Raw genomic sequence first — 14,240 nt, forward strand, 5'->3', positions numbered from 1 at the left:
CTCGGATGTGTCAAACTACATGAACCGGCGAGCGCAGCAAAAAAAAAGTCAGTGGCTTATCCACCCCAACCTCCCCCCGATGACCGCAGTTGAAAACGTTGTGTCTCTGTGTGACCCAGCGGCCGTAATATGTTAAAAGATGTCTAAATAACTACTAGTCAGGCTTCATTCCGGGCCTAGTTTTTGCACAGTTGCTGTGGTCAGACTGAGTGAGCTACGGTCAAGTGGGGCACCTTGTTGAACTCGGCACGGTCTAGAGACTACGGTGATGCCACTTTCAGTGTTGATTTTAGCCTGTCCATTTGGTAATGGTAAATCACTGTTTAAACTTATTGGAAATTGACAATAAGTCAGCCATCAATTCAGCCATCCATCAGTCAATAAGATATCATATTGACACCAAAAAGATACGTTCTGACACCAAACACACTTTGGTGTGTTTAGAAGCCAACTATCACATATTTCAGAGCCGGCACAAAATTCACAGCGCCTTCTGTTAAAACTATTTAAAAAAAGTAAAACACATAGTTACGTTCTAGCTGCGGGTCCAGGTCTGACATTATGTGTAGGTCTACTGAGGCGACCTGACTCCCGAGTTTTGGCTCGATAGGTCATTCAGAGCCCGAGCAGCGGGCATTGCTACGGGGTCCCTGAAAGAGCTATCGGACAGAAACTTGTAGGGTCCATCATTATGGGCCAAGGCGGTATCAATGCACCTAGTCTTGTGATTCTGAGACTTTTCTAAATGTCGTAATTTTTGCGACGTTAAAATGAATTGAAGATATTGCAAATGGACAAGGCTGTTTTCCGGCCTGAGAACCTTGTAGAGCCACATAACTCACTGTGCACTACCGACTTAAGCTCTAGAGCAGGTTTATACAGTTTCAGAGATCTAGGTCTGACGGTTCGTAGATGCTTCGAACGCCAGTAACTATTGCAGGCTCTGTGTGTCTGTAAGCCCCACACTGTGTCACTCCATCCTTGCGTGTGTGTGTGTGTGTGTGTGTGTGTGTGTGTGTGTGTGTGTGTGTGTGTGTGTGTGTGTGTGTGTGTGTGTGTGTGTGTGTGTGTGTGTGTGTGTGTGTGTGTGTGTGTGTGTGTACAGAAAATCACAGATATCATGTAGATCTCCGAAACCCACCTTAACGGATTCGCCTTAACACGCCTCAACTGGATCTATAACTTAACAAAAAAAACTTTGTTTTAGCATCATGAAATGGACATTGTTATGATTTCTCGTAAACTACTATAGATAAATGGCTGGTTCTATTTTTCCTTACACCTTAGGTTTATGTACTTTGACGTGAAGAGGTCAAATTAGCGCTGTATTACCGTTTTCGACCTTTAATCCCACAAAATGTGCATTAACTCAAAGAGCGTTGTGGCCTCGACGCCATCTTGTTTCTGGGCTAAAAGTACATTTGGCCAGCCCTGTGCTCACGAGTTTCGTCTTTGAAGTCTGTGGTTATGAAATGTCCATTTGCAATATACAGCCAGTCGCCATCTGGTGGAATGTTCTGGAACAGCAGAAAAAAAATCTACAAAAAATAACAACTTATATCTCGGAAACCGAGTGTCCTGGAAACTTTATTTTTTGACCTTGGGGGGTGATCTGAGGCCGTCTGCCTATTTAAATAGCACCCACGCACGTCTAGTAAGGGACCGTCCATTTGCCCTATGAAGATCCTCATCAATCACATTCGTCCCTTATGTAGGTCATGTGTGGTTGTAGAAGTCTTAAAATAGGAGTTTCCATTTAAAGATGCTGTTCGGAATATCTGCATCTAGGGGGTTCTACTGAGCTCATAAATGGGCCGTAATATTGCCCAGAAATCAATTTTATTATATTATTCTGTGTGAACCATACAGTGAACAATCAAGCCAAAATGTGTGGTAATTGATTAGAAACTAAACTTCCATATTCTATCTTTAAACTGTACAGATTGCAGCATCACAATCAACAAACAATTTTTGGTGGAAACTACAACTGCATATTTTCCCATTTCACGAGAACATAATATATGTGATTCTAGTTATTTTACCTCACACTGTCTAGTTTATCTCACGCTGTCTCGTCAGTTTGCTTTGCAATGTGTTAGATAAGATAAACGTTAATACAACATAGGTCACATACTGATCGAAGGGGATAGAAACGCAAAAGTAAAAAAAAATTGCCTCATGTATCGAGGCCTTTAACTGTAGTAAACTATACCTATGGTATGCATTGAGTAACAATTTTATGAGTTCAGTTCACACAATGGAATGTCCATATGAATTGTATCTGATTGTTTTTAAAGGAGTGTTTGTTAGCTCAGGAGGTTATAACAGCATGCGATGTCAGCCAATCAGTTAATTCAGCAGTTCATATTTTTCTGGTACCGGTCTGGGGGATATGGCAAGAAGCTGGCTAAAAATGGACATGGTATAATTTCACTGAACATCTAACAAGCTTAGCTTTCTGAATGAACCAGAAAATCAATAGTTATTTCTGAATGATTATCAAAGTTAGATGGCTAATTTGGTTATCCTGCTTTGTGATATACCCCACAGGTTTGGTCTTACTGTATCACTGTTCTGCTCAACCCAACAGTAATCAGATAAGCCTTCCCGAACATAAATAGACCCAGATAAAACAAGACCCCCCAATATACAGTACTATTACAAGTAAACAGTGCAACTGTTAACCCCCCTATGCAGGAAGTGAGAGGCTATTGACCTTTCACATTTTGAGGTCCTACTACTGTGAGCTTAGAGGCCCACTAAAATTCCCGTAATGCGAAGCCGGCAGCTGCAGAGGTCAACTCTCCCCTGCCATCTGCTAATAAGCATGTTTGGTGTTTAAATATAGACCCGGCTACCCCTGTTATTTTTTCAGCCCCACGTTGAATGCTTGAATCCAATGTGTCATTACATGGAGTAGGGTTGTGTGTAGTCCTAAACCCCTAAGGGATATGCAGATGTACAAACGAGGTGGGAGAAGGAGGCACTAGAGAGTTAGAACAAGAAACATTAGAGCTAAACTGTTCTAGGAAGAGGGAATTGGCCTATTGTACACACATTAGGGATCTGTTTTTTGGATTGTAATACAGGGTTTAAATATGCAGGGTGTTATGTCAGGACAGGTGACATATATAGCCTGTAGCACTGTTTCAGTCGCTGTTTCAGTCACCCAACCTCTTGTTACAACCGCAGGTGTTCTACAGTGCAGGGAGGGTAGGCAGGCCAGTTTAAGGGTGTGCATGAGAGTGTGTGTGAGAGATAAAGTGTTACAGACTGTAAACTTCACTCACCTCTCCTAGTTCCAAGTACCCCGCCCCCTTGGCCGGCCCACACACACTCACAGGTAGTTTTAGAGCTGTCAATTTGCCGGTCATGCTGCCCTGCCCCTGCTTGTGTGTGTTCTGCATTGTCACTCTCTATTTGCTACACACACACATGCTCATACCCACCCCTTTCTCAGTTATCCCCGGTGGAATGAACTTTGGATATGCAGCAGTGAAGTGTGGAACTGTTGCTTGTCAAGTCTGCCAGAGAATGCCTGAGTCATTATTGACGGTGACTCTAAAAGTGGAAAACCTCTCTCCCTGTCCGTCTCTCAGTCCGTCTGGTTGTCTATCTGTCTCTCCACAGGACAACTTCAACGTCTTCCTTCCTGTGGGAAGCTCGGACTAAAGGAGGTACAGCTCTTTCACGCAGGAGACCTCCAAGACACATCCACTAAAGCCACTGTCAAGTAAGTGCTGCTACATATTAGGATGCACATACAGTACCAGTCAAACGTTTGGACACACCTTCTCATTTAAGGGTTTTTCTTTGTTTTTACTGTTTTCTATACTGTAGAATAATAGTGAAGATATCAAAACTATGAAATAACACATATGGAATCATGTTGTAACCAAAAAAGTGTTTGGTTACTACATGAAAAGCGAATGAGTAGGTGTGTCCAAACTTTTGACTGGTACTGTATTTACATACAGATGACAAGATATTGATTATTTTTGTATGTATTGTCTGATCTTTGACTGGAACATACTGGGCCGATTATGTGAGCGGAGTTGAACGGTTGGAAATCCAACTCAGAGATGTGCACCACTCATCCTTTCAAACCGCTCTGCTAAAAACCACTCCATGCACACAGGAAAAAAAACTGCAGCTCCAAATTCGCTCCATTCATTAAAACTACTACCTGGACGTACCATTTGGTTTTGAAGTATTGAAACCATATCAAATCATTTGAATGAAAATTATTTGAATAAACATGAAAAGGTGAATGTAAGAAGCGCACATCATTTCAAATAGACTAAATGTTATATTAAACAGCATATACACACTCTAAATAGGTCAGGAGCCAGACAGGGAGCCAAAAATGAATTATTTAGGCTATATTATTTCAATTATTTTAAGACTATTGCCAACAAAGAAATGCATTGTGAAGCATTTGCGAGTGTGACACAATGGGCTGGTAGGGATATAAAGCGTTCAGCATTTAAACAACATTTTGTTGTATTAAATCATTATTGTCTATAAATTGTGTACACAGGCTGTGACTTACTTAGAATTAAAGACAAATTAAACGGAAAATGACTTATTAGTTCCTTTTAATTCATTTTTAGAAACAGTAGTTTGGCCAGTCTGTGGCTTCAGGCTCATGTGATGGTGCCTGGAGAACAGGCCAGCACCCTCTCCACACCTGCAGAGCCACTGGGGATGCTAAACACCCTTTTGGCCACTCTTGCCAGGCTGGGCAGAGATGGAGAGTTGTTTTTTTTATTTTTATATAAGTAGGCCAAAATGTTTTTAGGCAAAATAACCCAATCAAAAGGGAAAGCCTCTTGAACGTGGCAATATGCCAGGCCTATTGGGCCAAAATCAATTAAGTCCTATTGTATCGATAATAGAACAAAAATTAATGAAATGTTTAATAAATGTCTTTTTATCATCAATTTTTCTCAGCCAATCATCAATAATGTAAGTGCTGTACTTGTTGAATGTCCTTTCCTATAAGCATGCTGAAAGTTGGTTGTCAATTTGTTTACAGTGGAATAGCATTGTATCTGGTCAAACAATTTTTTTATTCAAAAGTTTACAAAGGGTTGGTAACAGGCTGATTGCTCGGCTATTTCAGCCAGTTAAGGGGGCTTTCCTATCCTTAGGTAGGGGAATAACTTTTGCTTCCTTCCAGGCCTGAGAGCACACACTTTCTAGTAGGCTTAAATTGAAGATATGGCAAATAGTAGTGGCAATATCGTCCGCTATTATCCTCATCAATTTTTCATCCAAGTTGTCAGACCCCGGTGGATTGTCATTGTTGATAGACAACAACAAAAAAATGTGCCCTTCCACACTTGCTTTACGGACTTCAAAAAGACAACGCTTGTCTTTAATAATTTTGTCAAAAATACTTGATTGTGTAGTGTCAGCGTTTGTTGCGGGTATGTCATGCCTAAATTTGCTAATCTTGCCAATAAAGAAATCTTAAAGTAGTTGGCAATATCAGTGGGTTTAGTGATGAATGAGCCATCTAATTCAATGAATGATGGAGTAGAGTTTGCCTTTTTGCCCAAAGTTTCATTGAAAGTAATCCAAAGATTTTACTATCATTCTTTGTCATTTACCTTTGTTTCAAAGTGTAGTTTCTTCTTTTTATTCAATTTAGTCACATGATTTGTCAATTTGCAGTACATTTGCGCCAATCGGTTGTACAGCCAGACCTATTTGACATTCATTTTGCCTCATCCCTCTCAACCATAACATTTTTCAATTCCTCATCAATCCACAGGGATTTAACAATTTTTACTGTCATTTTCTTAACGGGTGCATGCGTATTAGTAACTGGGATAAGCAATTTCATAAATATGTTAAGAGCAGCATCTAGTTGCTCCTCATTACACACCATGGACCAACAAATAGTCTTTATATCAACAACATAGGAATCACTACAAAACATCTTCTATGACCTCCTCACATTATATTATGCCCAGACTCGGGAACTTTGGTTTTCCTATATATGGCTAGTACAGTTGAAGTCGGAAGTTTACATACACCTAGGTTGGCGTCATTAAAACTTGTTTTTCAACCACTCCACAAATTTCTTGTTAACAAACTACAGTTTTGGCAAGTCGGTTAGGACATCTACTTTGTGCATGACACGAGTAATTATTTACAGACAGATTATTTCACTTACAATTCACTGTATCACAATTCCAGTGGGTCAGAAGTTTACATACTGTGACATTAAACAGCTTGGAAAATTCCAGAAAATAATGTCAGGAATTTAGAAGCTTCTGATAGGCTAATTGACATAATTTGAGTCAATTGGAGGTGTACCTGTGGATGTATTTCAAGGCCTACCTTCAAACTCAGTGCCTTTTTGCTTGACATCATGGGAAAATCAAAAGAAATCAGCCAAGACCTCAGAAAAAATATTGTAGACCTCCACAAGTCTGGTTCATCCTTGGGAGCAATTTCCAAATGGTTGAAGGTACCACGTCCAAACAATAGTATGCAAGTATAAACACCATGGGACCACGTAGTCATCATACCGCTCAGGAAGGAAACGCGTTCTGTCTCCTAGAGATGAACGTACTTTGGTGCGAAAAGTGCAAATCAATTCCAAACAACAGCAAACAACCTTGTGAAGATGCTGGAGGAAACAGGTACAAACGTATCTATATCCACAGTAAAACGAGTCCTATATCAACATAACCTGAAAGGCCGCTCAGTAAGGAAGAAGCCACTGCTCCAAAACCACCATAATAAAGCCAACCTACGGTTTGGAACTGCGTATGGCGACAAAAATCGTACTTTTTGGAGAAATATCCTCTGGTCTGATGAAACAAATAATGGTCATCATTATGAAAAAGGGGGAGGCTTGCAAGTCAAAGAACACCTTCCCAACCGTGAAGCACGGGGATGGCAGCATCATGTTGTGGGGGTGCTTTGCTGCAGGAGGGATTGGTGCACTTCACAAAATAGATGGCATCATGAGGAGGAAACTTATGTGGATATATTGAAGCAACATTTCAAGACATCAGTCAGGAAGTTAAAACTTTGGGTCTTCCAAATGGACAATGACCCCAAGCACACTTCCAAAGTTGTGTCAAAATGGCTTAAGTACAACAAAGTCAAGGTATTGAAGTGGCCATCACAAAGCCCTGACCTCAATCCTATAGAACATTTGTGGGCAGAACTGAAAAGGTGTGTGCGAGCAAGGAGGCCTACAAACCTGACTCAGTTACACCAGCTCTTTCAGGAGGAATGGGCCAAAATTTACCCAACTTATTGTGGGAGCTTATGGAAGGCTACTCAAAACATTTGATCCAAGTTAAACAATTTAAAGGCAATGCTACCAAATACTAATTTAGTGTATGTAAACTTCTGACCCACTGGGAATGTGATGAAAGAAAAAAAAGCTGAAATAAATCATTCTCTATACTATTATTCTGACATTTCACATTCTTAAAATAAAGTTGTGATCCTAACTGACCTGAAACAAGGAATCTTTACTAGGATTAAATGTCAGGAATTGTGAAAAACGGAGTTTAAATGTATTTGGCTAAGGTGTATGTAAACTTCCGACTTCAACTGTATATTGTGATCAACATCCGATGGATTGTCTGTAGCCTTAGTACAGATGTGATCAATACATGATTTCATTCCTGTGATGATTTTTGATGATTTCATTCCTGTGCTGTTTGTAAATACCCTGGTAGGTTGATTGATAACTTGAACCAGATTGCAGGCACTAGTTACAGTTTGAAGTTTCTCTTGAGTTGGCAGCCTGATGAAAACCAGTCAATATTTAAATCCCCCAGAAAATATACCTCTCTATTGATATCACATGCATTTCACATGTTATCCAGATATTGTCTGTTAGCACTTGGTGGAGTATAGCAGCTTCCCACCAGAATGGGCTTTAGGTGCGGCAGATGAACCCGTAGCCATATGACTTCAACAGTACTTAACATGAATCCTCTCTAAGCTTTACAGGAATGTGGTTCTGAATATTAACAGCCACACCTCCACCTTGGGCATTTCTATATTTTCTGTAGATCTTATGTATTGCTACCACAGTATCATCAAAGGTATGAACTACTGAACTAGCGGTAAGATTTCTAATGCTTCCCCGGTCTGGACGACCTGGATTGATACACAGAAGATTTCTAACGCTCACTAGCTTCGTTCTGCTTCTCTAGATCATGCCCCATGCTCTAAATAACTCAACTGGCTAGTTTTTCTGTCTGTAAAGGAAAGAGCGGGCTGTAGGTTGATCCTGCAGCTCTGATTGCATAGAGCGAAGCCGTCTTCGTTCCCTTGCTTCATATTTCACCCTATCACTTCTCATCGCACTTCTTTCAGTTTTCACACGCAACAACTGTAGTTTAGACACTGACCACAACCACACAACTACTGACCAGGTACATACTGTAGGGCCCAAAGACCCTGCAACACAACCACACAACTACTGACCACAACTACTGACCACAACAACAACTAATGAAGCACACACACAGCTACTTAACAAAACTACTGACCAAAACGTGAAGTTCCCTCCCAGGAAATAAACATTATTTGAATTTGAATTGAATTTGAACTACTGACCACTACTGACCACAACTACTGACCACAACTACTGACCACAACCACACAACTACTAACCACAAAACTACTGAACCACACAACTTATGACCATTACACCAAACTGTTACAACAAACCAACTTTCACATATTCAGGCTATCCTATCCTATGAACCAACCAATCAATCTTTTCATCTACCTACTTTTTCAATTATAACCAATCACCACCACTACTGCAGACAATACCACTATTTTCTTCAGGAAATGTAATTTTCAGTGATCACTGATAGCCAAAAGAGTTTATTTATTAGATAGAACTACACCTAGCTATCAATAGATCTACATACAAAGCTATCAAATCAAATCAAAGTTTATTTGTCACGTGCGTCGAATACAACAGGTGAAAGGCTTACTTACAGGCTCTAACCAAAAGTGCAAAAAAGGTATTAGGTGAACAATAGGTAAGTAAAGAAATAAAACATCAGTAAAAAGACAGGCTATATACAGTAGCGAGGCTATAAAAGTAGCGAGGCTACATACAGACACCGGTTAGTCAGGCTGATTGAGGTAGTATGTACAGTGACTATGCATATATGATGAACAGAGAGTAGCAGTAGCGTAAAAGAGGGGTTGGCAGGTGGTGGGTGGCGGGACACAATGCGGTTAGCCAATGTGCGGGAGCACTGGTTGGTCGTCCCAATTGAGGTAGTATGTACATGAAGTAAATTGTGCATCTATTTATCTGAAACCCACAGCAAAAATTATTCAGTTGCTTTGTTTTCCTAAAATATCCTGCCTTTTATTCATATCTACTGACAGAAGATCACATTGTCCAATGTCTTTCTTCTTTCAGTTTTCACACGCAACAACTGTGGTCTAGACATTTTTGTAATCTAACTGAACCATTTAGTAGTCTATCAAAGCAATCAGACCAATAATTTTACTACATTTAACTTAGACTATATGTAACTACTATGTTTTAAATAGTAAAGTAAAACTTTTTTTTTTATTCTACCACTACCACAAAAATACTTTTAAGGAGTTAAAGGAAGTCCCACCAATCTATTTTTCTTTTTAAAATATACTGTTGACAACATTATTTAGCATTTTATTTTTATACATTTTTATTAAAATGTACTCTTGTTTGGGGTGGAGCTCATTAGAATAATAATCATACCCAGCATGCTTTGCTAGTGTTAATTTTTACATTTACCTTTGATTTTGGGTATTTAGCATCCTGAGTGACTTACAGTCAGTGCATTCAACTTAAGTACGTAAACAACCACATACAGAGAGATCCTTGATAAAAACCTGCTCCAGAGTGCTCAGGACCTCCTACTGGGTCCAAGGTTCACCTTCCAACAGGACAATGACCCTAAGCACACAGCCAAGACAACTCAGGAGTGACTTTCGGGACAAGTCTCTAAATGTCCTTGAGTGGCCCAGCCAGAGCCGGATTTGAACCCAATCAAACATCTCTGGAGAGTCCTGAAAATATCTGTGCAGCGACTCTCCCCATCCAACCTGACAAAGCTTGAGAGGATCTTCAGAGAAGAATGGGAGAAACTCCCCAAATACAGGTGTGCCAAGCTTGTAGCATCATACCCAAGAAGACTCAAGGCTGTAATCGCTGCCAATGTTTTATATACATTGGCAAAAAATTCTAAAAACCTGTTTTTGCTTTCTCATTGTGGGGTACTGTGTGTAGACTGATGAGGGGGAAAAACTATTTAATCAATTTTAGAATAAAGCTGTAACGAAACAAAATGTGGAAAAAGGTAAAGGGGTCTGAATATTTTCCGAATGCACTGTATCACAGTAATAGCAAGTAAAACGTATTTGTTACCATTACTGAGAATGTGTTGAGGTTAAAGGGGGTACTTGCAGATGTATTTAGAAAATACAAGATACTTGTATCTTAATTCACTACAATACTTAGCAAAAGTATTTTTATTTTATTTTGATACATTAGTCTTTGGGGTATTTTGTAATTGTATTTTGTCATTTCTTCCCATCTGTGTGTATGAGGGCTGACAGTGAATGAGTTGTCTCTTTATTAAATGACAGCTTTGCACACTCTTGGCATTCTCTCAACCAGCTTCACCTGGAGTGCTTTTCGAGCAGTCTTGATGCGTTCCCATTTATGCTGAGCACTTGTTGGCTGCTTTTCCTTCACTCTGCGGTCCAACTCATCCCAAACCATCTGAATTGGGCTGAGGTTGGGTGATTGTGGAGGCCAAGTCATCTGATGCAGCACTCCATCACTCTCCTTCTTGGTCAAATAGCCCTTATACAGCCTGGAGGTGTGTTGGATCATTGTCCTGTTGAAAAACAAATGATAGTCCCACTAAGCACCAATCAGATGGGATGGTGTATCGCTGCAGGTTGCTGTGGTAGCCATGCTGGTTAAGTGTGCCTTGAATTGTAAATGAATCATCAACACTGTCACCAGCAAAGCACCCCCACACCATCACATCTCCTCCTCCATGCTTCACGGCGGGAACCACACATGTGGAGATCATCCGTTCACCTACACAGCATCTCACAAAGACAAGGCAATTGGTACCAAAATTCAAAAATTGTGACTCATCAGACCAAAGGACAGATTTCCACCAGTCTATCCATTGATTGTGTTTTTTGCCCAATCAAGTCTGTTCTTTTTTGCTGTCCTTTACTAGTGGTTTATTTGCAGCAATTCGACCATGAAGGCATGATTCACGCAGTCTCTTCTGAACAGTTTATGTTGAGATGTGTCTGTTAACTGTGTGAAGCATTTATTTGGGCTGCAATTTCTGAGGCTGGTAACTCTAATGAACTTATACTCTGCAGAGGAGGTAACTCTGGATCTTCCTTTCCTGTGGCGGTCGTCATGAGAGCCAGTTTCATCATAGCGCTTGATGGTTTTTGCGACTGCACTTGAAGAAACTTTCTTGAGAAAGTTCTTGACTGACCATGTCTTTAAGTAATGATGGACGATCTTTTCTCTTAGCTTATTTGAGCTGTTCTTGCCTTAAACAGATGGATATTGATGGATATTAGCGTTATTATGCTAATTTCATTTCCACGCAGGACCTATTATAACACATCCCCTAGAGAGGTTAATATGGACTTGGTGTTTTTGCATTAGTCTTTTTGCCAAAAATATCATTTAAGCTGCTCCAAAGCTTTTTGCTATCAATCTTTATATAATTTAGCTTTGTTTCATTGTACTGTTTCTTCTTCTTTTTTAAGGGACCCCTTCCCGTTCTTATCCCGTTAACGGGATTCTTTTTGACAACAGCCAGTGGAAAATCAGAGCACCAAATTCAAAACAGCTAAAATCTCATAATTCCATTTTCTCAAACAATCAACTATTTTACACTATTTTAAAGATAAACTTCTCGTTAATCCAACCACATTGTCCGATTTCAAAAAGGCTTTACGGCGAAAGCATAAAATTAGATTATGTTAGGACAGTTCCAACACAAGAAAAACCACACAGCCATTTTCCTAGCAAGGACAGGCATTACAAATACCAGAAATTCAGCTAAAATGATGCACTAACCTTTGACGATCTTCATCAGATGATACTCCTAGGACATTATGTTACACAATACATGTATGTTTTGCTCGATAAAGTTCATATTTATATCCAAAAACAGTATTTTACATTGGCGCGTAATGTTGAGAAATGTTTTCTCTCCAAACCCATCGGTGAATGAGCACAATGAGCATACATATTACAGAAATACTCATCATAAACTTTGATCAAAATAGAAGTGTTATGCACAGAATTATAGATACACTTCTCCTAAATGTAACCCCTTTGCCAGATTTCAAAAAAGGTTCACGGCGAAAGCACAATTTGCAATAATCTGAGTACAGCCCAGAAGACACCAATAACAAGCAAACAGAAACCCGCCATCTTGGAGTCAATAAAACTAAGAAATTACTTTATAAATATTCACTTACCTTTGATTATCTTCATCAGAAGGCACTCCCAGGAACCCCAGCTCCACAATAAATGTTCGATAAAGTTCATATTTATGTCCAAATAATCAATTTTGTTTGCGCGTTAGGTTCACTATCCAAATCCACATCGCGCATGCTTACTTAGTCCAGACGAAATGTCAAAAAAGTTATACTACAGTTTGTAGAAACATGTCAAACGATGTATAGAATCAATCTTTAGGTTGTTTTTATCATATATCTTGAATAAAATTCCAACCGGACTTATCCGTTCTCTTTAGGAGTGAATATGAACTCAGCTCGCTCCCAAGTCCTTGCGCATGACTGAGCCATGCCTTATATTGGGACACCTACTTCCTTGTGTTGTTATTCAACTCAAATTCACCACAGAATCGTCAAACACCGTTCCAAAGACTGTTGACATCTAGTGGAAGCTTTAGGAAGTGCAAAATGAACCCTAACTCACTGTATACAGTCAAGGCAATCAATCACTTGAAAAAACTACAACCTCAGATTTTTCACTTCCTGCTTGACTTTTTCTCAGGTTTTTGCCTGCCATATGAGTTCTGTTATACTCACAGACAGCATTCAAACAGTTTTAGAAACTTCAGAGTGTTTTCTATCCAATCTATCCAATTCTAGTTTCTGGGCTAGAGTAGTAACCTGTTGAAATTGGGTACGTTTTTCATCCGGCCGTGAAAATACTGCCCCCTAGCCCCAACAGGTTAAGTTGGCAGCTTGACGAAATCCAGTCAATATTCAGGTCACCAGAAAATATACCTCTCTGTTGATATCACATCCATTCTCAAGCATTTCACACATATTACCCAAATACTAACTGTTAGCTCTTGGTGGTCTATAGCAGCTTCCCACAAGAATGGGCTTTAGGTGAGGCAAGTGAACCTGTAGTCATGTTACTTCAACAGCATTTGACATGAGATCCTCTCTAAACTGTACAGGAATATGACTCTGAACATAAATGGTATTGAGATTGCCTGGCTACCCAGAATAATTGCTCCGTTCAAACCCTACGCCATGCCCACGGACTTTTCTTACTCTGCAAGGAGTCTGAATCAGACCATACTCTTTGAGCATGGGCCAGAGCCAGAACACACATGGCTTAAGCAATGTTTTCAAAGTACGTAACTGGTATTGATACTGTGATTGGTTAGAGACGATGCAATCGCTGATGACTTTGTTTACACCACAAATGCTGTCACCCAAACAACTTTCAATGATGGCAGATTAAGACTAAAGTCTGTAGCAAACAACAGAGCAGGGGAATCATTCAGTGTGAGGCGTCAGGCTAGTATCGAGTGGCAGAGATGGCCTAGTTAGTTGGAGCATTTTGTTGGAACAAACAGATTTGAGTATATGTTAAGTATGTGTTAACTATAAATTGATTGGAATAAAAGTGGCTGCAAATTATCACACTGTTAGGGATTTTGCAGGTCCAACTTGTCCAATAATAAATGCACATTTTTGTTACTGTGTGTCTGCTCCGTAATGAATACCACCCAGGTGTTCGAATTTGACATCAGCCGTGGTTGTGTTATGTCTCTTTAATATACAATGCTACGCTAGTATTCACCCAGTGAAACCAAAAACAAAGCGAGCAGAGAAAGAGGGAGCTAGAGACAGAGACAGAGAGAGAGAGAGAGAGAGAGAGAGAGAGAGAGGTAGACAGCAGAGAGAAAGAGAGAATGAGAAATATT

The 14,240-nt window shown here is 39.9% G+C and overlaps 1 protein-coding gene across 12 annotated transcripts in view; it reads left to right on the forward strand.

Moving 5' to 3' along the window:
• Positions 1-14,240, forward strand: part of LOC106586043 (LIM domain only protein 7) — a 126,297-nt gene that overhangs the window by 12,777 nt on the left and 99,280 nt on the right. For 6 of the 12 annotated variants that reach the window (XM_045707640.2, XM_045707643.2, XM_045707637.2 and 3 more), the window contains exon 1: positions 3,424-3,733. The gene's annotated coding sequence lies outside the window, so the exon portion shown is untranslated. Of the gene's footprint in view, positions 1-3,420; positions 3,734-14,240 lie in introns of those variants that run through there. The other 6 variants (XM_045707645.2, XM_045707648.2, XM_045707642.2 and 3 more) reach the window with 4 other exon arrangements.

This window comes from Salmo salar, chromosome 25 (genome assembly GCF_965601325.2).
Source record: "Salmo salar chromosome 25, fSalSal1, whole genome shotgun sequence".
NCBI classification, from domain to species: Eukaryota; Metazoa; Chordata; class Actinopteri; order Salmoniformes; family Salmonidae; genus Salmo; species Salmo salar.